We start from the raw sequence: 9,407 nt of genomic DNA, 5'->3' as shown, positions 1-9,407 counted from the left end.
GAAGGAAGCTTATAGCTACAAAATGACTACATCAAAAAAGTAGAAAAGTTTAAATAAATGATCTAATGATGCACCTTTAATTAGAAAAGTGAGAGCAAACCAAAGCCAAAATTAGTAGAGGAAAAGAAAGATCAGAGCAGAAATAAATGATATTCAAATGAAGAAAATAATACAAAAGAACAACCGAATGAAAAGCTGGTTTTTGAAAAGATAAATAAATTGACAAAGCTTTGACCAAACTAAGAAAAAAGAGAAGGCCCAAATAAACAAAATTGGAGATAAAAAGAAGACATTACAACTGATACTGCAAAAAGCCAAAGGATCATTGGTGGCTACTATGAGTGAATATATGCCAATAAATTGGGAAAGTTAAAATAAACAAGTAAATTCCTACACACATACAACTTACCAAGATTGAACCATGAAGAAATCCAAAACCTGAACAGATCAATAAGAAGTAATGAGATTGAAGCCATAATACAAAGTCTCCCAGCAAAGAAAACTCTTAGACTCAATGGCTTCATTGCTGTATTTTACCAAACGTTCAAAGAAAAATATCAATTCCACTTAAACTATTCCAAAAAATACAGCAAAAGGGAACACTTTCATACTCATTCTATGAGGCCAGTATTAATCCTGAGAATAAAACCAGAAAAAGACATATGAAAAGAAGAAAAGCATAGGCCAATATCCATGATGAATATTGATTCAAAAATGCTCAACTAAATAACAGGAAATCAAATTCAACAGTACATTAAAAAGATCATTCATCATGACCAAGTGGGATTTACTTCAGCGATGGAAGGATGGTTCAATGTGTGCAAATAAATAAATGTAAAACATCATATCAACAAAATGAAGGATAAAAACCATGTAATTTCAATTGATGCTAAAGAAGCATTTGATAAAATTCAACATCCCTTCATGATAAAAACTTTAAAAAGTAGAAGTATAGAAGGAACATAGCTTAACACAATAAAAGCTATATACGACAGACTCTCAGCTAATATCATACCAAATTGGGCAAAACTAAAAGCCTTTTCTCTAAGATATGGAACATGAGAAAGATAATCAGTTTCATCACTGCTATTATACATAATATTGGAAGCCCTAGCTGTAACAATCAGACAAGGGAAAGTAATAAAGGACATACAAGTTGGAAAAGAAGATACCAAATTATCATTACTTGCAGATGACAGAATCTTCTACTTGGAAAAACCTAGATTCCACAAACACACAAAAAAACTATTAGAACAGATAAATTTAGTAAAGTTCCAGAATACAAAATCAACATGCAAATATCAGAACTATTTTTATAAGCCAACAATGAAAATCTTAAAACAAAATTTTAAAAATCCCATTTACAATAGCTGTAAATAAAATTAAATATCTAGGGATTAACTTGACCAAGTAAGTAAAAGATCTCTACAATTGAAACTATAAAACATTGATGAAAGAAATTCAAGAAGACACTAAAAAATGAAAAATGATCAAGAATTAGATGGATCAATATTGTTAAAATGTCTATACAACCCAAAGCAATCTACAGATTCAATGCAATCTCTATCAAAATACCAATGACATTCTTCACCAAAATAGAAAAATTTCTGCAATTTACATGGAACACAAAAGACCCAGAAGAGCCAAAGCTGTTCTGAGAAAAAAGAATGAAACTGAAGGAATCACATTACCTGACTTCAAATTATGCTAGAGCTACAGTAACCAAAACCGCATGGTACTGGCATAAAAATAGGGATATAGACCAATGGAACAAAATAAATAACCCAGAAACAAATCCATACGGCTATAATGAACTCACTTTCAACAAAGTTTCAAAGAACATACACTGGGGAAACAACAGTCTCTTTTCAATAAATGGTGCTGAGAAAATTGGCTATCCATATGCAGATGTGTGAAACTAGACTCCTATATCTTGACATTTACAAAAATGCAATAAAAATAGATTAAAGACCTAAATCTAAGACCTCAAACTGTGAAACTACTAGAAATACAAGAAAACATCAGGGAAACTATCCAGGACATTGGAGTGGGCAAAGATTTCTTGAGTAATAACCCAGAAGTACAACCAACTAAAGCAAAAATGGACAAATGGGATTACATCAAGATAAAGAGCTTCTGCACAGCAAAGAAAGCAGATAAAATAGAAGAAAATATTTGCAAACTATCAATCTGCAAGGGATCAATAACCAGAATATATAAGAACCTCAAAAAAACTATAGGAAAAAAATTAATGACCTAATTAAATAATGGGTAAAAGATCTGAAAAGATATTTCTCAAAAGAAGACATGCAAATGGCAAACAGGCATCCCAAAGGTGCTCCACATTATTGTTTATCACAGGAGTACAAATCAAAACTACAATGATTCATCTCACCCCAGTTAAAATGGCTTTTATCCAGTAGACAGGCAATAACAAATGCTGGCAAGGGTGTGTAGAAAAGATACCCTTCATACTGAGTTGGTGAGGATGTAAAGTAGTACAACCACTATAGATAACAGTTTGGAGGTTGTTCATAAAACTAAAAATAGAGCTACCATTCAATACAGCAATCCTACTGCTGAGTATATAACCAAAGAAATCAGATATTTGCACTCCCATCACTCCCATTCTTGTTGCAATACTATATACAACAGCCAATATTTGGAAGCAACCTGAGCATCTAGGAAAAGATGAATGGATAAAGAAAATGTGATACTTATACACAATGGAGTACTATTCAGTCATAAAAAAGAATGAGGTCCTGGCTTTTCCAACAACATGGACAGAAAGGGAGGTCATTATGTTAAGTGAATTTAGTGAGGCACACAAACTTCCTATGTTCTCATTTATGGGAGGTAAAAATTAAAACAATTGCACTCATATATAGAGAGGGTAGAAGGATGGTTACCAGAGGCTGGGAATGGTCATGGGGTGGTGGTAGGGGAATGTTGGGATGGTTACTGGATGCAAAAAATAGTTACAAGTAATAAATAAGACCTAGAATTTGATAGCATAAGAGGGTTACCATAGTCAGCAGTAATTTATTGAATATTTAAAAACAGCTGAAAGAGTAAAATGGAATTGTTTTTAATACAAAGAAAGGATAAATGCTTGTAATGATTATACCCCACATTCCCTGGTATGATTATTATGTATGGTATGCCTCTATCAAAATGTCTTCTGTACCCCATAAATATACATACTTACTATGTGCCAACAAAAATTAAACATAAAAATATTTACTTAAAAAAAAGACAAGTGTCTGCATCAAAGGATAAGAGAATAATGTTAGAAAAACTTGTCTTCAAAGGGCATTTGTAGTGTTACATATTGTCAAAGGACTGCTTTCCCAGATGCAGGAGGACTCTTTAGACCAACCTTTATGCCACCCATTGTGTCCTATTAGAACACAAACACTAAATTTCCAAAAATAATCTCAGAGAATGAAGCGTTTAAAAAGTAGCTTCTGTAATGAAACTGGGTTTCATGAAGGTCCTCAAGGTATATATTAAAAACTAAATATACTCATTTGTAACTTATGGATAAAATAAAAAAGGCAAGGATTTTAGAGGTAGAAGAGGACTTACTAATTAACATAGGGCTTCTAGTACAAGAGAGTAAAATGGACAGACATATTTCTATTTGTCTTTTTATTCTCCCTCCTATTGAAATGACAGTCAATATATAAAAATGATGTAAATCTCTAATGGTGAAGAGAATGGAGGAAGGAAAGGTGGGGAAACTGGGTGTGAAAACACTACGGTTATTTATGTGTACTATAAGCAGTTGTCCCCAACCCTGGGCCACAGACTGGTACTGGTTGGTGGCCTGCTAGGAACTTGGCAACACAGCGGGAGGTGAGTGGCCTGTGAGCAAGAATTACCTCCTGAGCTCTGCTCCTGTCAGATCACTGGCAGCATTAGATTCTCATAGGAGCACGAATCCTATTGTGAACTGCACATGTGAGCGATCTAGGTTGTGCATTTCTTAGTAGAATCTAACTAATGCTTGATGATCTGAGGTGTAAACAGTTTCAACCCAAAACCATTCCCCCCACCACCTCTGGTCTGTGGAAAAATCGGTGCCAAAAAGGGTGGGGACTGCTGCTATAAAAGGAGTGAGAGTGTCTACAGGGATACAACAGAGTAGAGGAAGCTGGAATACAGAATGAGCTTAGAAGGAGGCTGGATTGGAAGTGGAAAACTTGAGTTGCCAGTCCAGAGTGTGAGTTGGTAACTGGGCAGAAAGCAGGCTAGTTAATTGAAGGACTTTGTACAGATTCTTTACAGGTTAATATGATTTCCCAAATGATTGTATGCATCATATAAAAAAGAAAGCAACTGAGATGAGAAAGACCATGTAGAACAGGTTTAGGGGGAAGAATTATGGATTAAGTTTTAGGTACATGAAGTTTGGAATTTTATCTCTGAGTGTATTAAAAATAACCAAGATTCAAGATGAGGGTAGCCTTGAAACAAGAGAGAGGAGCTCAAATCACTGGAAAAGAGGAGTGTAACTTTGACATAGGTATGACTGCAGCAGTGAGGGCAACAAAGAAAAGTAATAGGTAATTTCTAACCTTATGGATATGTGATGAGTCACTAATCAGAGTATTTTGCCTAAGCTTCTAATGCAGGTCTTGGTGAGAAATGATGACTCCAGATTGATGAAGAGGAAGAACAAAATCCGGTCTTTATTGGTGGAATAATAGAAGCAAAAACAGAATGTCTCCTTTGCTACCGGCTATACTTCAGTGGGTACAGCTTAGGCCAATGAGATATTGGCAGAGGCTTGCAAGTTGGGAAGGGATTTCTTTCTGAAATAAAACAACAAAGCTTTCTGAGAAGACATTTTCTTCTTCTTTTCTGAACTGTGGATATTAGCCCTAGGGAGCAGTAGCCACCTTGCAACCATGAGGGAAAAAGCCTAGGGAAGAAAGACAACACAGGAAAGGTGGCAGAGCTAGGAGATGGCTGGAGGGTTGTTACCCAAGGTAGCACTTAATATATCCACCAATTGAACAATGAGAACACTTGGACACAGGGTGGGGAACATCACACATTGGGGCCTGTAGTGGGGTGGGGGAACGGGGGAGGGATAGCATTAGGAGATATACCTAATGTAAATGACGAGTTAATGGGTGCAGCACACCAACATGGCACATGTATACATATGTAACAAACCTGCACGTTGTGCACATGTACCCTAGAATTTAAGTATAATGAAAAGAAAGAAATAAGAAAGAAAGAAAGAAAGAAAGAAAGAAAGAAAGAAAGAAAGAAAGAAAGTAAAAGAAAAAGAAAAAGAAATATCTCCACCAACAGGGATAGGGCTATGTGCTGTGGATTTTTAAGCTTATATATATTTTTTCTTTTAGAGACAAGGTCTCTCTCTAGCACCCAGGTAGGAGTGCAGTGGTATGATCATAGTTTTTTGTAACCTCGAACTCCTGGGCTCATAACATTATAAAACTTAAATGGAATGCTTATATAAGAAAATAATTCAAAATCATAAATACAAAATAAATGAGGGATCGATCTTTTGACAAAATAGTCCAGAGTTACTTAAACTCTGGATTAAACTATTTGTTTTGGTAAACTATTTGTTTACTAGATACATAATGTATGAATTATTAGAAAATCTATTAAGAAAAATCAGATAAGGGAAATATGTACTCTCGCAATATTCAAATTGGTCTTGAAAATTTATAAAGGTAATTGAAGCACATTTTCCTTTATATCAAAGAAATAAAAATGAGACTTCCACTTTCCATCAGAGATGCAAGGAGCAGGAATGTCTCACCCACAGCCTTACGATAGAAAAAGATGGATAAAATGCAAATAATAACTTTTCTTGAACCCATCAGGAGTTGAGCTTACCAGGCAAACAGCTAACTGGAAATCTAGAGAGAGATGGGCTCCTGTAAGGAGACATAGGATTTGAACACTTGTTTACTTGAAGCATAAGGAAAGTGTGAATTCCCTGAAGTCTGCACACATAAGGGGCTTTATGCTTCTTGCGGCTGATTCTTTCAGTAGCCCCACTATGCACTCTATATGAAGATTACAGGTAATCTCTAGACAGCTCCATTGCTACTGGCTGGGGTATGAGAATAGCAACTACTGTTCAAGGCCTGCTCAAGATCAATCTCTCACTTCACCTTTAAAGAATAAAAGTCTTTATCTCCAAAAGGGTAGGGCAACAAAAACTATGGTTTGAGAGTACTGGTGAAAACCCTTGCAGCTGGGAAGGGAAACTAGGAGAAAAGCTCCACTCCTTGGAGAGGAACAGGTCATCATCAAGACCAAGATTCACAGAGCTTGCCTAATATTGAGCTTCAGGGCAACATTATCCCCTTGCTAATGAGTATCTAGTAACAATAAGAGTGGAATACAGCTGGGAGAGCTGCAAAAGACAGATTGTTTCTGAGTAATACAGCAAAAAGGGAAACCAAATATACTCAGAGGGCAGAACTTATATACAAATTTTTAATAAGATATTTAATGCTTTTGATGTTCCCAGGGTAATGAAAGCAACAAAAAACTTCAAGCCCAGTCTTGTTACTGACAACCCCCCACAATACATGCCTAATGGCAGGAAAGATGTTATTATCTCCATGTAAAATAAATATTTACTTCAGTATTGACATTCCTATACTACATTTATGGATTTCAACAAAAAATTCTGAGACATCAAAAGGCAATGAAAACACACACTGAACAGACATAGCAATCATCAAAACCAAACCACAGTAAGACACAGATGTTGGTATTGTCAGACAAACGAAAATTAATTTTTAATTCAAGTGACTCAAAGACATATTTTTGTAGAGAATATAAACAATATAATCTTCACTGATAAGATCGGTCCTAAACAAACTGATGGATAGACAATTTTGTTTGTATTTATACTCTCACTTTTCCACGATCTTTTCTCTGTTTATAAATATCTTATATTCTCTATTTTCACTACTATCAAAAGCCTGCTTCTTAAAAAAGAAGTGTATTGCTCACAATGTAGTGAAGGAAAAAATTTCTCTTCCAATTTTGCTGGAGATCAAGTCTTAATTCACAGGCATAAACATATTGATAGAAGTTAGGACAAGTTCAAATTATACAGTGGAGATTTGTCAATGGTTAGAGTTGTGTATAGGGATATTAAGAAGATGATGTCTCCATGTAGACAGAGCTCTCTTTAGGATTCTGAAAACATGTCACTTTCAGGCCTTCACTAGTGGGCAAAGTGGGACCATGAATTAAATGGGGCATCCTTACTTTCCTGGAAACACACAACCTCCCAAGTTTGAACCAGGAAGAAATCAAAACCCTAAATAGATCAATATCAAATTCTTGAATCAGTGCTAGAAACCCATTCAACCAAAAAAATCCTTGAGCTGGATGGATTCACAGCCAAACTTTAACAGATATACAGAGAAGAGCTGGTAGTGATTCTATTAAAACTATTCAAAGCAAAATCAAAGAGGAAGCACTCCTCCCTAATTCATCTATGAAATAAACATCACCCTGATAACCAGAATCTGACAAAGACACAGTGAACACAGAGAACTACAAGCCAGTATCTCTAATAAACATACAGGCAAAAATCCTCAACAAAATGCTAGCAAATCAATTCTTACAGCACATCAAAAGTTAATTCACCATGATAAAGTGGGCTTTATTCCTGGGATGCAAGGATGGTTCAACATACACTAACCAATAAAGGTAATTCAGCACATAAACAAAAGACAAAACCCATATGATCATCTCCATAGATACAGAAAAAGCAGTTGATAAAAAATACAACATCCCTTCATGATAAAAACCCTCAAGAAACTAGGCACTGAAAAAACTTACCTCAAAATAATAAGTGCCATCTATGACAAACCCACAGGTAACATCATACTTAATGGGCAAAAGCTGAAAACATTCCCTTTAATAACTGGAAGAAGACAAGAATGTCTGACTTTCACCAACCTTATTAAAGACAGTACTTGAAGCCCTAGCCAGAGAAATCAGGCAAAAGAAAGAAAGAAAAGTCATCCAAATAGGAAAACAGGGAGTAAAGTTATCTCTTTTGCTGATTATATGATTGTATACCTTGAAAACCCTAAAATTTCTGCCAAAAGACACTTTACCTTGATAAACAACTTCAGCAAACTCTCAGGATACAAAATCAACATACAAAAATTAGTGACATTTCTATATACCAATAATATTCAAGCTCAGAACCAAATCAAGAACTCTCAATCCCACTTACAATAAGCATATAAAAATACCTAGAAATAAACCTAATCAAGGAGGTGCAAGATCTGTATAAGAAGAACAATAAAACAATGTCGAAATAAATAAAAGCTGGCACAAACAAATGAAAAAACATTTGGTGCTCATAGATGGAAAGAATCAATATTATTAAAGTGCTTATTCTGCCCAAGGCAACCTGTAGATTCAATGCCATTCCTATCAAACTGCCAATGTTATTTTTCACATAATTAGTAAAAACACTATTCCAAAATTCATATGCAACCAAAAAAGAGCCCAAATGGTTAAAGCAATCCTGAGCAAAACAACAAAGAAAGAGACATCACTCTAAATGACTTCAAACTGTAAGAATACAGTAATCAAAAAGCATGGTACTGCTAAATATTAGACACATAGACCAATAGAATGGAACAGAGAACCCTGAAATAAAGCTGCACATTTACAACAAACTCATCTTTGAAAAAATTGACAAAAATAAACAATGGGAAAAGGACACTATACTCAACAGATGGTGCTGGGAAAACTGGCTAACCATATGAAAAGAACAAAATTGGAAACTTACCTCTCACAATGTGTAAAAATTAACTCAAGATAGATTAAAGTCTTAAATGTAAGATCTCAAACCACAAATATTCTTGATAAAACCTAGGAAGTAGTCATCTAGACACTGGCCTAGGAAAAGAATTTATGATGAAGATCCCAAAAGCAAATGCAACAAAATGAAAAATAGACAATTAGAACTTGAGTACTAAAGAGCTTCTACACGATAAAAGAAACTGTGATCAAAACAGACAACCTACAAGATGTGAAAAAAAAATGGCAAACTATGGAATTTTGGATTGCATCGTTTGGATGCAAACTATGCATCCAACAAGGGACTAACATTCAGTGTCTATTAAGAACTTAAATAAATCAAGAGTAAGCAACAACCCAAGTGAAATGTGAGCAAAGGACATGAGCAAACATTTTTCCAAAGAAGACATACAAGCAGCCAATATAAATTAAAGGATTTCTCAGCATAGCTAATCATCAGAGAAGTGAAAATCACAACCACAAGGAGATACCATCATCTCACACCCACCAGAATGGTTACTATTAAATAGTCAAAAAATAACAGATGTTGATGAGGTTATGGAGAAAAGGGAATT

This window comes from Hylobates moloch, unplaced genomic scaffold (genome assembly GCF_009828535.3).
Source record: "Hylobates moloch isolate HMO894 unplaced genomic scaffold, HMol_V3 SCAFFOLD_8, whole genome shotgun sequence".
NCBI classification, from domain to species: domain Eukaryota; kingdom Metazoa; phylum Chordata; class Mammalia; order Primates; family Hylobatidae; genus Hylobates; species Hylobates moloch.
Note: the sequence above shows the minus strand (reverse complement) of the source record.